Source organism: Artibeus jamaicensis, unplaced genomic scaffold (assembly GCF_021234435.1).
Source record: "Artibeus jamaicensis isolate MK-2021 breed Jamaican fruit bat unplaced genomic scaffold, CSHL_Jam_final contig_233, whole genome shotgun sequence".
Classification (NCBI taxonomy): Eukaryota; Metazoa; Chordata; class Mammalia; order Chiroptera; family Phyllostomidae; genus Artibeus; species Artibeus jamaicensis.
In genome coordinates, this window is record NW_026521486.1 from 29,604,661 (window position 1) to 29,616,706 (window position 12,046).

Here is a 12,046-nt window from a genome sequence, read left to right on the forward strand (position 1 = left end):
TAATGTTGAGGTAGAAAGTTCTTTGCTAATTGTGTGTGCAGGGCTAGGAAACAATGGTAACTATACACATGCTGTGGCCTCCTTCGGAGTCTTCTCTGCAGAAGTGCACTCCTCTGCACAGCCTCCAGCGTTGGAATGTGCCAGGGCTCACTCCTTGGACCTCTTCTCCATCATCCTTCACTCCCTGATAATCTCAAACATCCATATGGCTTTCAGTATCACCTGTGTGTGCATGATTTGCAGCTTTATAACTCCTGTCCAGAATTCCTCCCAAATTTTAGAGTTCCATACCGACTGCCTACTCAAGTAGTCCCCTTGAAAGTCTGATACCTTAAACTCAGAGTAACCAAAAACTAAACTCTGGTTTTAATGAGTAAAACCTGTTTTAAAGAGCAGAAAAACTTGAACTAATCCTTGATCCCCTCCATCCCCTTCAATATAATTCAGTCCATCAGGAACTCCTGTTGGCTCTACCTTCAAAATATTTCCGGAATCCAATGACGTATCACTCTCCATTGCTACCTCTCTGTATCACCTTCATCCCAGATTACCACGACTGTTTCCTACAGTCTCCTTGTTTGTGGGTTTACCCTCCCTCACAGTCTATTCTCGACACAGCACCTGGAAATGATCCTGTCATTCTTCTGCTCAAAACTCTGCAGGAGCTTCTCATCTCACAGTGAAAGCCCAAACCTTTAAAATAACCTAAAAGTCCTATGTGATCCGGCCTCCCACCAGCTATCTCTTTGACTGTAATGCCCACTATACCCTCCTGTGTTCGAGCACTAAAGCAACACCGGCTTCCTCTCTGTTCCCGGAGCACTTGGGGCACGCTCACCCTGGAATCTTTATCAGACAACCCCTTCTTCAAAAATGCGCTTTACATCCACATATATCCACTTGCCTAACTCTCACCTCTTTCAAGTCTGGATTAAATGTTTCCATTGCCGTAAGGCCTGGCTTGACCACTTTATATAATATTGTGACCTTCCCTGTCCCTCACTCTGCTCTCCTTTTTTTTATTGCCCTTATCAAGTTCGAACATTATATAAATTCACTTATTTGGCTTATTATTTAAGTCACAGGTAGCAAACACAAGGCCTGTGGGCTAAATCCAGCCCTCCACCTTGTTTTATCTGGCCTGGCATCTTGTTTCTACCCAGTGGCAGCACCAAGCTACCCCTTAACTGTTAAGAAGCAGTTATATTTATACAGTCCTAAAATTACATTCAGCTTTTTGAAGGCAACCTCAAGGCTGATGTGGCCCCCCGTGAAATAGAATTTGACACCCCTGATATAAGTTATGCCTCTTTTCACTAGACCATAAATCCCAAGATTATAGGGAAGTGTTTTTACTAACTGTATAGCCTTAAAGAGAATCCTGCCTAAGAGTTGTGACTCAACCGTATCCAGAATCCTCATTTTAGACCACATTCTTGGTACCCAGGACCCCCCAAATCCCTGTCTGGTTGGCTTTTGGGGGCCTTTTCCAAAGGATTCATTCATCTGAATCGGATGTACCGGCAGTGTGAGCAATGCGAGGCCCCAGTGGTGGCCGAGGGGAGGCTGTTTTAGAGTACATGGATGAAGCTTGAATGTGCCAGCTGGAGTGTCCACAAATGCACATGAGGCCACCCCCAGTGCAGGAGGGAGCCCAGGGCAGAAGGAAAAAACAGGGTATTCAGAAGGCTCCAGGGTAGGAGCCAGCCCTTCTGAGACTACCCTAATCCTAATCCAGCATGGATCTCTAAGAATTCCAAGAATTCTAAATTAAAACCTGTCCTTCCAGGTATTTATGAAGATACATATTTGTCACAGAGAAGAAAACGCATTGTATTTAACAACCTGTTAGCTTCATTTATAACTTTTAAAATTAGGCAGATAGTATGTATTATAGTTTGAATTATGTTCTCTCAGAATTCATATTGAATTCCTAACCCCAAGTAATCTCAGAATACAAATCTCAGAATATGAGATCTTATTTGTAAATAAGATCACCACAGATGTAATTTGTTAAAACGAAGTCAACTGGAGTAGGATAAGCCCCTAATTCATTATGACTGTTGTCCTTTTAAAAAGGGAAAATTTAAACGCAGACCTGCACATGGGGAAAAATAGCTGTGTGTGCACAAAGGTAGAGATTGGGCTGATGCATCCACAAGCCAAGGAGGAGATGGGCACCAAACTGCCCAAAGCCAGGAGGGAGCCACGGAACAGACTGTCCCTCACAGCCAGCAGAAGAAACCACCAATGGCAACCTCTTGATCTTGAACTTCTAGTCTCTAGAACTGTGAGACAAAAAAAACTCTGTTATGTAAGTCTCTCAGTTTGTGGTTCTCAGTTATGGCAGACCTAGCTAACTAATACGTTGGGTTTTCACTTGTTTTCTTGTTCCAACCCATAAATATCTGTCACGGAGTTGATGCTTAGTAAGTATTTGTGAATTAATTCCTAAACAAATGATTGAATAACACATCAGTGAACAGTAATAACAAGATCCCTAATTTATGTCTCATTCATACAATGCTTTAAAGCTTCTTTAGCCTTTTTATACTTGTATTTTATTCATGCTCTGTAAGAAGTCTCATGAAGTGGGTGAGGGAGGGGTTATTATTTATTTAGAGAGTAATAACATTTAAATGCCTCATAGCAGCATAACTTATATATATGTGTGTGTATATACATGTATGTGTATATATGTGTATATATGTGTGTATATATATGTATGTGTGTGTGCCTATATAGAGAGAGTATTTTTAAGTGGATGTGAGGGACCTAACACACTAGACAACTGGCCACCTTCATATACCCACACCTTGCATTTTTTATCTTCAAAATCTCTAAGAAACTTCCACCTACACACAACCTGAAAGAAACTGAGAATCCCAGATACAACAAACAGGTTTCAAGGTCAGGATTTGATTCCCAAAGTTAATGGATCATTGAGGAGGCAACCACTAGTTATATAGTTTCTGGTCCAGAAGTGAAGACTCAACAACGTATGGGAGAAATTCTAGTACCTAAAGCAATGACTGCGCACCCTTCATGTTGTAACTCAACTGTCACAGAATAAGATCTATTTCCTAGCACTGGATCCTGTATGCTTTCAGTACATTTTAGTTAGACTGATTAAGCCTAAACAAAGCTCTTTCTTCAGAAAGAATGTTAAGGCCAATATAACAGGAGCACAGAAGTTTCCGTGAGCTGAGGCACACACCGCAGCCTTCAGGCATTGGGAAGCATGACCTGTGGTTTTACTAACCTTGGTAGTTTCTCATGGCCTGTACTGCACCGAAAACTAGTTAAAGGGATGTGCACCAAACTTAGGCTTTACTGAGTACTGGTTACATAAGATTAAGTCCTTGGAACAAAATAGACTATAAGAAAAAGACAAACAATTTTTATTGTCTTAAATAAGCTTTTAAAGAATTGGGTGATAAAATAACATTGGCTGCTTTCTTGAATGAAGTTCTCGGCCAGATCTCAAACTACTAAGCTAGAAATTTAGAGTGTGGAATTCAAAATGCACTACAAACTCTAGTGAAACAATAACTCAAAATTCTTAGCTCCAAACACAGGTGTGCCTGCCTACCGTATCAGCTTCCCCAAACTGTGTGTGTGAGTGTGTGTGTGTGTGCGTGCTGTTCTGAATTGACGTTAGGGTGACAGCATGCTGGCCAAGACCACATGAATTCACATGTCACATCCATGACTAAAGCTGCCTCAACAACATGGTCTCAAGGAGGCTCTGGATGTAATAACTAAAGAAACTCTGACTATGAGAGTTCAGAGACTTAAATGCAGCTGCTATTGCAGGAGAAAGATAGATTTTATTAATATTTAAATCAAAAGAAATGGAGACTCTTTTTATAAAAAGAGTATGCCCTCTTCCTAGGCTGAGTTCAAAAAATAACTGACTGAGATTATTAAATGCCCTTAAACTGAGAAAGCAATTTAAAGGTCTATGCCCATCAGACTCTGGCTCTGAGTTTGTGATTTACCCCAGGACTCAAGAAGAAATTGGATTAGTTTAAAAAGGAGCTTATTCCCTACTACCAGAGCAAGGGTAGTAGAAGAAGAAAAATAAAGTAGATGTCAAACTGAGTAGTCATGAGAAAGACATTTTCTTAAAAGAAATACCGAGGTCTTAAAACATAGGCTGGGCAGACATGAAGGGGAAATGAGATACTAAGAGCTGCAAAAGGCAACTACATGATTTAAATACTGATACACTCAAGTCCAACTTCTCCTGGACACGGTAATAGAAAAGGGCAATAAATTTCAGTCATTAATGGTTCACAAAAGAAGACTGTTACCTAAAGAAATCAATCAGATAAAAAGAGGAAATATCTTGACAAGCAAATGTAATGCTAGCCCAGAGAGACCTAAGATCAGAAATTTTAATAAAGATCCTTCTTGAAGCAGTAGCCCTTTTAAAAGCCATTGGAAAACCATCCATTAAAAACTGGTAGAGTGGTTAAGTGGTTAAGAAAATCAAGTCGGATTTAAGAGGAAAATCTAGGAAGACGGGTGTAAAGGACTCAAAGAATTACTGTGTGAGTGCCAAAGGAAGAGAATTATTGCCAAGGGGGTTCCCTGAAGAAACATATCTGGAAAATTTATAAAACTGATACTGTAAGAGGATATAAAGCAAAGAAAGGGCTTATTAAAGGGAAATCAGACAAGATGATTAGAGATTAAAACTTGATTTGGATCGGGTGTAAATTTGATAGGAATATTATCTTTTCAGTGGAAGTATCCCACTCAAGAGGATCAAGATGGTGAAGACTGGTTTGAACAAGGAAGGTGTAACAAACATGGAACTCACTGACTTTTAGAACGTTACAGAAACAAATGTCTGGGCCAGAAGGCAAAGGAAAGGTCAAAAAGGTATGGAGATCCAAGAAACAATTGTATTCCTCTGTGAGCTAGAAAAGAGAGCCCTGAAAAACCTGAATAAAAAGTTATAGACCCAGCTGAAGCTATCTGAAAAGAATACAGAAATAATAAAAGGGCAAAAGTACCAAAGGTGTGCCCCACATCATCAGAAAAAAAGTCTTTAACTGAATGATATACTCTTCAAGATTTATGAAATTTAAAAGCTGAGAAAAGAAAATGTTTTGAAGATCAGACAGCAAGAAAATTAATCACCAGACTGTTACTGTTCACAAACAACTATAGCTTCAGGTAAGGAGCCTACTGACAGTGACCCTCCAGCTGAAACACGTGTTGGGGGTGAAAATGACACCCTCGGACAGAGGAGCCACCTGGAACAGCTCCCAGTGACAGAGGCTGGGACAGGTTGGGCAAGTCGTGTTAAATTACAACCTAAACTATAGTTACCTGTGAGTCCATATTGATGTAAATAATTGCATAAGTAAATAAATGGGGGAAGAGACAAGTCTCCAATGCAAGAGCATTCCAAATAATTCATGTCGACGTTCGGCATCTAGAAGGTGGAAAGTAGCTACTCACTCTTCAGGCGTGGATTGTACACAGTGACTTCCTTCCAAAGTGTGTTACAGAGCGCGGGGGAAGGTAACTTTACCACAGAGGAACTTGACAAACACTCTGTCAATCAAGTAACAAATGAAGGTCAATATCAAAAGTAAAAAGTCTCATTGCTAGTATGTACCTTTAATAAGATTTGATGAAAATGGCACTTCAGTTCTGAGGTCTTTCTTTCAAAAACTCACAGCTCTAGTTTAATCATGAGAAAAACATCACTGAAATCCTAAATTGACAAATACTTGTCTAGAATGTCTCAAAACTGTCATACCCATCAAAATCAAAAGAATATCTGAAAGAAACTGTCACAGCCAAGAGAAGCATCAGGAGACATGACTACAAAGTGGAATGTGTATTCTAGATGGGGCCCTGGAACAGGGAAATGAAGTTGGATGAAAATTTTAAAACTTTGAATAAAGTATGGACTCCAGTGAAAAATAATATATCAATATTGGTTCATTAATTGTGAACACACCATACTAATAAAGATGTTAGTATTTGTCCAGAGTGACATTACAGAAATGGTGGAGGAAGGAACTCCAAAGGCCCAGTCATTCCTCCACAAAAAAAAAAACAAATAAACCGGCAACGTGTCAGAACTTTATTGTAACTGTAAAAACTCCTTAAATTTTACAGCAACAAAATGAAAGTTCATAAACAGGTGAATTTTAATAACAGAGCTTGGTGACACATAACTGGCCCAGGCCCCAACCCCGGCTCCCCAGCTCTCTGGCATAGGTTCCTAATATGGAGGAAGCAGTGTGGGGGCAACTTTTCCCACAAGTCCCCCCATTCATCATGGATGAAAGTAAACACTACCAAGACATGATCTGCTTGGGGAGGAGAGGTGGCCAGTTTCTCAGAGGAAACAAAAGCCAAGAGTGGTGGCCAGTTTCTCAGGGGATAAAGGCCTTGAGCTCCTTCCTCCAGGGGCTTTTATTGGGTTGTAATACACAGGACTACAGGGCAGCAAGGATCAAACAGTAGATAACATTTCAAAGAAATCTGAGGGCTTAGTCTGAGTCAGAGTCGACAGACTCTGGGACAGGAAGGGAATTTTGCAGAAACTTTAGGGTTTCCTGCTCAGATTCTTAACATATGAATGAAAACACTCTTAGCAGAGCAGGTTTCACAGGTTTCTCAGGAATGTTTTGTGATGCCAGATTTTTCCCCCAGGATCTGCTCTGGCAAGGCAAGGAGCTGTGCCCCTCCCCATCAGGTATTCAGGCTTAAGGGGATTAGAGCCAGGAAGCACTTCTCCCAGAGGACATGGGGACTTGGGCTATGTCACATAGCCAGGCGGCAAGGGTCCATTGCTCGCTCTTTGTTGCAGCCCCCTGAGTCCTTCCATGATGGCCTCCCAAGTGATCGTGTCTGGCTTAGGTTGCTCCCCACTGTGAGGAGACTTACCCCTCAACAACATGGACCATGCTTTGGGGTCAGGGAGAGGAAGCTGAATCAGCATTTGCTACCAGAAGCAAGCTTTGTCTCCTGTGGCTCGCATTCCAGAGGTCACTCACTCATCCTTAGTCATGGGAGGTAGTTACAATTCCAGAAACCAGGCATGGTGGTCCCCAACAAAGCAGAATAGGCTTTATTCTAAGAGAACTTTGGTGGTTTGTTTTGACCTGTCTGGTGTACTCTGAAGGACAAACTCAAAGTGCTTGTCTTTATTTTACTCTCCTCGAACTCTCCCAGTGCTGAGGTGACTATTGAGGGAGCATTTGATAAAAACATTTAAGGCCAAATGGACTAGCCACAGCTGCTGAAAACAAGGGGAGAAGTTGAGCAAACAGTAAATTGACTAAAAAACCTGGGAGGAAAGGTTAGGGAATGTGTTGCTGTGGAGAAGGCAGGCATGGAAAAGCTTTCCTACGAATGGTGAGAACACACACATGCCCAGGGCAGGAGCTTGTGCAGAAAAGATCCCGGAAGTGAAAAAGTCCTTATCTTAGACCTTCAGGCTCCATGCAAACAGCAAGTGTAGGTTAAGGCAGAGTTGCAAGCTGAATGTTAAAGGCATTCATTCCCCAACACACACACACAACACACACACACAGAGGCCATATACAAGACTGGAAGGTTGTTAGGTGTTTTTTATTTAATCCATTGGTTCCGAGTTTAAGAAAATTTCTGTCAAGTCACTTGTCGATCACCAAGTTAAGAGAACAGACTTCAGTTGCTATACAATAAAGAACGCTTAACATCTAGTTCAGAAAGTTTGCTAACCCACTATGATAATAAAAAGCAACAACAAAGTCCAATGGAGGGAAAGAAAATGGAATCTCAAAAAAGCTAAGAAATGTTTTTGAGCCCTGGGCTCAAATCCAGTTCCAGCTTAACTTCTAAGTCCACACACCTTCTACCACACCATTCTGCCACAGATGAGGGACTCGGCCCAGGGCTCTACGGATTACTTTCCCAGTGAACAGAACAGGGTGGAGAGTGGGGTGAAGGGTCAGGGAAAACTTTGGATCTTGAGGAGGAACAGAAGAAATGGGAATTTCACTTGAGATCTACCTGCAAGAGACAGTACCCAAAATATAACCAGATTTTTGATGTAGTCAAAATTAATACTTAGCATCTCTTACTTAAAATTCTGCTTAAAAAATCTCTGTCTCTTTCTCAGGCTCAACCAACATTATCAGAAACTCCCTGACCCTGGCCACCTCCTTATGTCTTTTATGTCTCAAGGACTACTACTAGGTAGTGGAATTTAAGGGGAAAAAAGTCCAGCTGCACTGTCAATAATGTGTAATATCACATTAAATATAATACTTCATAAGTACAAACATATATCAAATTCTTATAAAATAGATTTAATTTACCAGGAAGTTCCACACTGGTAAGATAGAATTTCTTGAAAAGATGAAGAATCTGATACATCTTTACCATTTTACCAGTTTACCACCTTACTAGTTTCTCACTGAGGTGATCAAACAAAGAATATTTTTTCAAAAGAAAACCTTGCTTATCTATTCAAATCAAATAGAACACAACCTACATGTGCAGCATGAACATTCCTGAAATAAGAGAGGGACCGAAAGCAGTGCTACACCCACCATCCATCCCCAGTGAAACTCCAGGGCTGCAGCCCCCCAGCCCCTGGCTTTCCCCAAGCAGATGACACCACCGTACAATCAATCATCTTCTGACACACCGAAGTCAGGACCAACATCCTGGGGCAGTTCACAGATTGGAGTGTAACTCTTCTCCCATCTGTAAGGTGCTGCTCACCTCAAGCCAACTCACCAACAGCTCCACAAAAAAGCATTTATTACTCACTGCGTAAAAGTGCTCAAACCAAATAAATAGCTATGCTTTTTGTCCAGGGATGTGCCTGCTGACATAGTACAGGCCTGCTCTGCTCTCTGATGCATGTCTGCCCACTCATGCAGAAGCAGTTCACCCAGGCAAAAAAATCTGACGGAGCTATTTACATTTTCAATTATAAATGTAAGCAGAAATTGGAAATATCAGTTGATATGTGAGAAAATAGCAAGAGAATAGAAGAGAGGCTCCGGTTAAGTTCTCAGAGTAATTTCCCCCACTGAAAAATTTACTGCAAAAAATGATAATAATAGTTACCATAGCTAATATATATGGCATTCATGTTTCAGGCACTGTTCCAAATTATTTATGGGTATTTGTTCATTTAACCCTTGTAACAATGGTAATTTTTCTTGGTTCCCTTGATGTAAAAACTGAAAAAAAAGAAAGATGAGTATTTTGCCCAAGGTCCCACACCTAGTTGGCAACAGAGGATATGAGCCTACAATATCAAGTGCCAGAATCCACTCCCTTTAAATTATATTTATATTTCCTTTTAATTATATTGATGTACTGATTGCATATTTTATGTGGCAGGCACAACAGTTAGCATTTTACATACATTATTTTATCTTTATAATAAATCTCTTTGGTAGGTATATTAACCTTAATTTTTTTTAAACCTAATTCATCTATCAGTGAGATTCTAGAAGATATTGTCTCAGCCAGCTCTGGCTGCTTGAACAAAATACCATAGGCTGGGTCATTTAAACAACAGACATTTACTTCTCACAGTTCTGGAGACTGGGAAGTCCAAGATCAAAGTGCCAGTAGATCCAGCTCCCAGACTGGCAGACAGTCCCCTTTTCACTGCCTCCTCACATGGCAGAAAGAAAACACTCTGATGATTCTTCTTTTTCCTGTAAAAGCTCTAATTCCATTCTGGGGGCACCATCTCCATGACCTCATCTAAACTGAACTGACTCCTAAAGGCCTACCCCCTAATACAACCACATGAGGGGTTAGGGCTTAGGTCTTATCATAGGAATTTGGGGAGGAACACAAACATTCAGCTCATAAAAGAAATTCAAAAATAAAATAGAAATATGCTACCTTGGAACAAGATCAATATAAAAACAAAGTTTTTTAAGATATAAATTTTTCAATAGTTTTTCTATTTCTAATTGCTACATTTTTTTCACAATCACAAAAATTACACACATCAGTACCAGAACGCACACTGCCAAAATTAGATATCCCAGTTGTCTGTGTTACAAAGAACTGGAGGTGAATTTAAATATTATCTAATTCAGATAAACCACTTTTAAAGAAGATTAAATAAGCAATGATAGGGGAAGAGCCCACCCATCTTCAATACGTTATGTTGAACATATTGCATAGCCTCTTTAATCTTTACTCTCTTCCTCTGAAAATTGTCCCAAGATTGCTATGATGGTTAAATTTTTTAAATGCATGCAAATATGGCTAGTAAATGACACATGACTTTACTACTAGTATTATTATCATTATTGTCATTGGTAGCAGACGGAGGTCTCCTGAGGCCCACCCAATTCAATGTTTTTACATTATCACTCTGACCCATTTTAAGAGTATTTTTCTAAACAACAACGAGAAAACATTAGGTAATGTTCATATTATCAAAGAGTCTTTCAAATGTGCTCCTTTATCCAATCACATCAGTGAGAAAGCTTTTATTTGGGAAAAATCACTTAAGACATAGTTTATAGTTACATTTACTGTGAGCAACTATGTGCATGAAAGCATTTTGTAAACTGCTAAATGCTATATAAATAATATACAAGGTTGGCCCAGAAAAATCCCAACCATTGTTAATATAATGAGAATGCTTTGCATGACATGGATGTAACCTGGCAGCCAAGGAGAGTGGACTGGAATGCACATGTGTGAACAATGACAACTTCACTGTACTAGTCAAATGGGGGTTGTAGGCGCCACTCATTGAGTGAGCATGTGTACTGTTTGGCTGTCACACTGCAAATTACTGAGCAAGTGGAGCAATGGATCTGCACCAAATTTTGCTTGAAGCTTGAACATTCCTCCATGGAAACTAGTCAGATGATTCAAAAGGTCACAGCTATGGGCAACTGGTGATCGGCATCTTCATCACAACAACACACCCCCTCATACATCACGTCTGGTGCACAGCTTTTTGGAGAATTAGGAAACATCAAATCACCCAGGTGACTCAGCCCCCCACAGTCCAGATTTGGTGCCCTGTGACTTTGGGCTTTTCCCAAAATTAAATCACCTTTAAAAGGAAAGAGATTTCAGATTGTCAATGAGATTCAAGAAAATATAATGGGGCAAATGATGGCAATTGGGAGAACTGTGTGAAGTCCCAAGGTGCCTACTTTGAAGGGAACTGAAGCGTCATTGTCCTATGTGCAATGTTTCTTGCATCTTGTATCTTCTCCAATAAATGTCTTTATTTTTTATAGTACATGACTGGAGACTTCTGGACAGACCTCACAACACTTTTTGGACTAAATCCATAATAGAGTGAAAAAGGTTGAGAAAAAATAAACACATATCAGAAAAATAGAATGTGATCATAGCATCTGTAGGTAATAAGGGATAGTATATGAGTCAGTCAGCATAATGGACACAGCTTGAGCTGGACTAGAAAAGTGAGGCTAGCATGCCAGAGCTGTTCCACCCACAAAGTCAATTCCTCAGTGATACTGGCCACAAGTACACACTAAACTCATTGCAAGTAGTAAATAATTGCATGTAGGCAGTGGCTACCTACCCTACTGGACAAAGAAGATTATAGAACAAGTCCACCATTGCAGACAATTCTATGATATGCAGAGTCCTAAAGAAATGATGAGGGAAAGAGGAGACTTGAAATTTGTTTTAAAGAACAAGAAGAATTAAAAGAGATTATTTTATTTCATAGTCGACCATGACTTATAGCTTTATAGTTTTCAATACTTCCCAGGTTACCAGAATTAGCATATATTACTGTAGAAAACTATGCTACTGTTTTGTAATGAGAATATACAGCTGTCTTCTCATTCTAACTCAATTCTCAGCATCTCACTTACTGTCTCTTATACAACAACCCAGTCCTAACCCCCTCAAGCTCAATCTTCAATGGCTTTTGATTTCTTCTCCACTTTTACTATGTTATGTGCTAGATACCTCATTTCTCATTCGGTCATGTAATGTGTTATCTTTGATTATGTACATTTCAATACAGAATTTGAAATTTAAGTTAAATGAT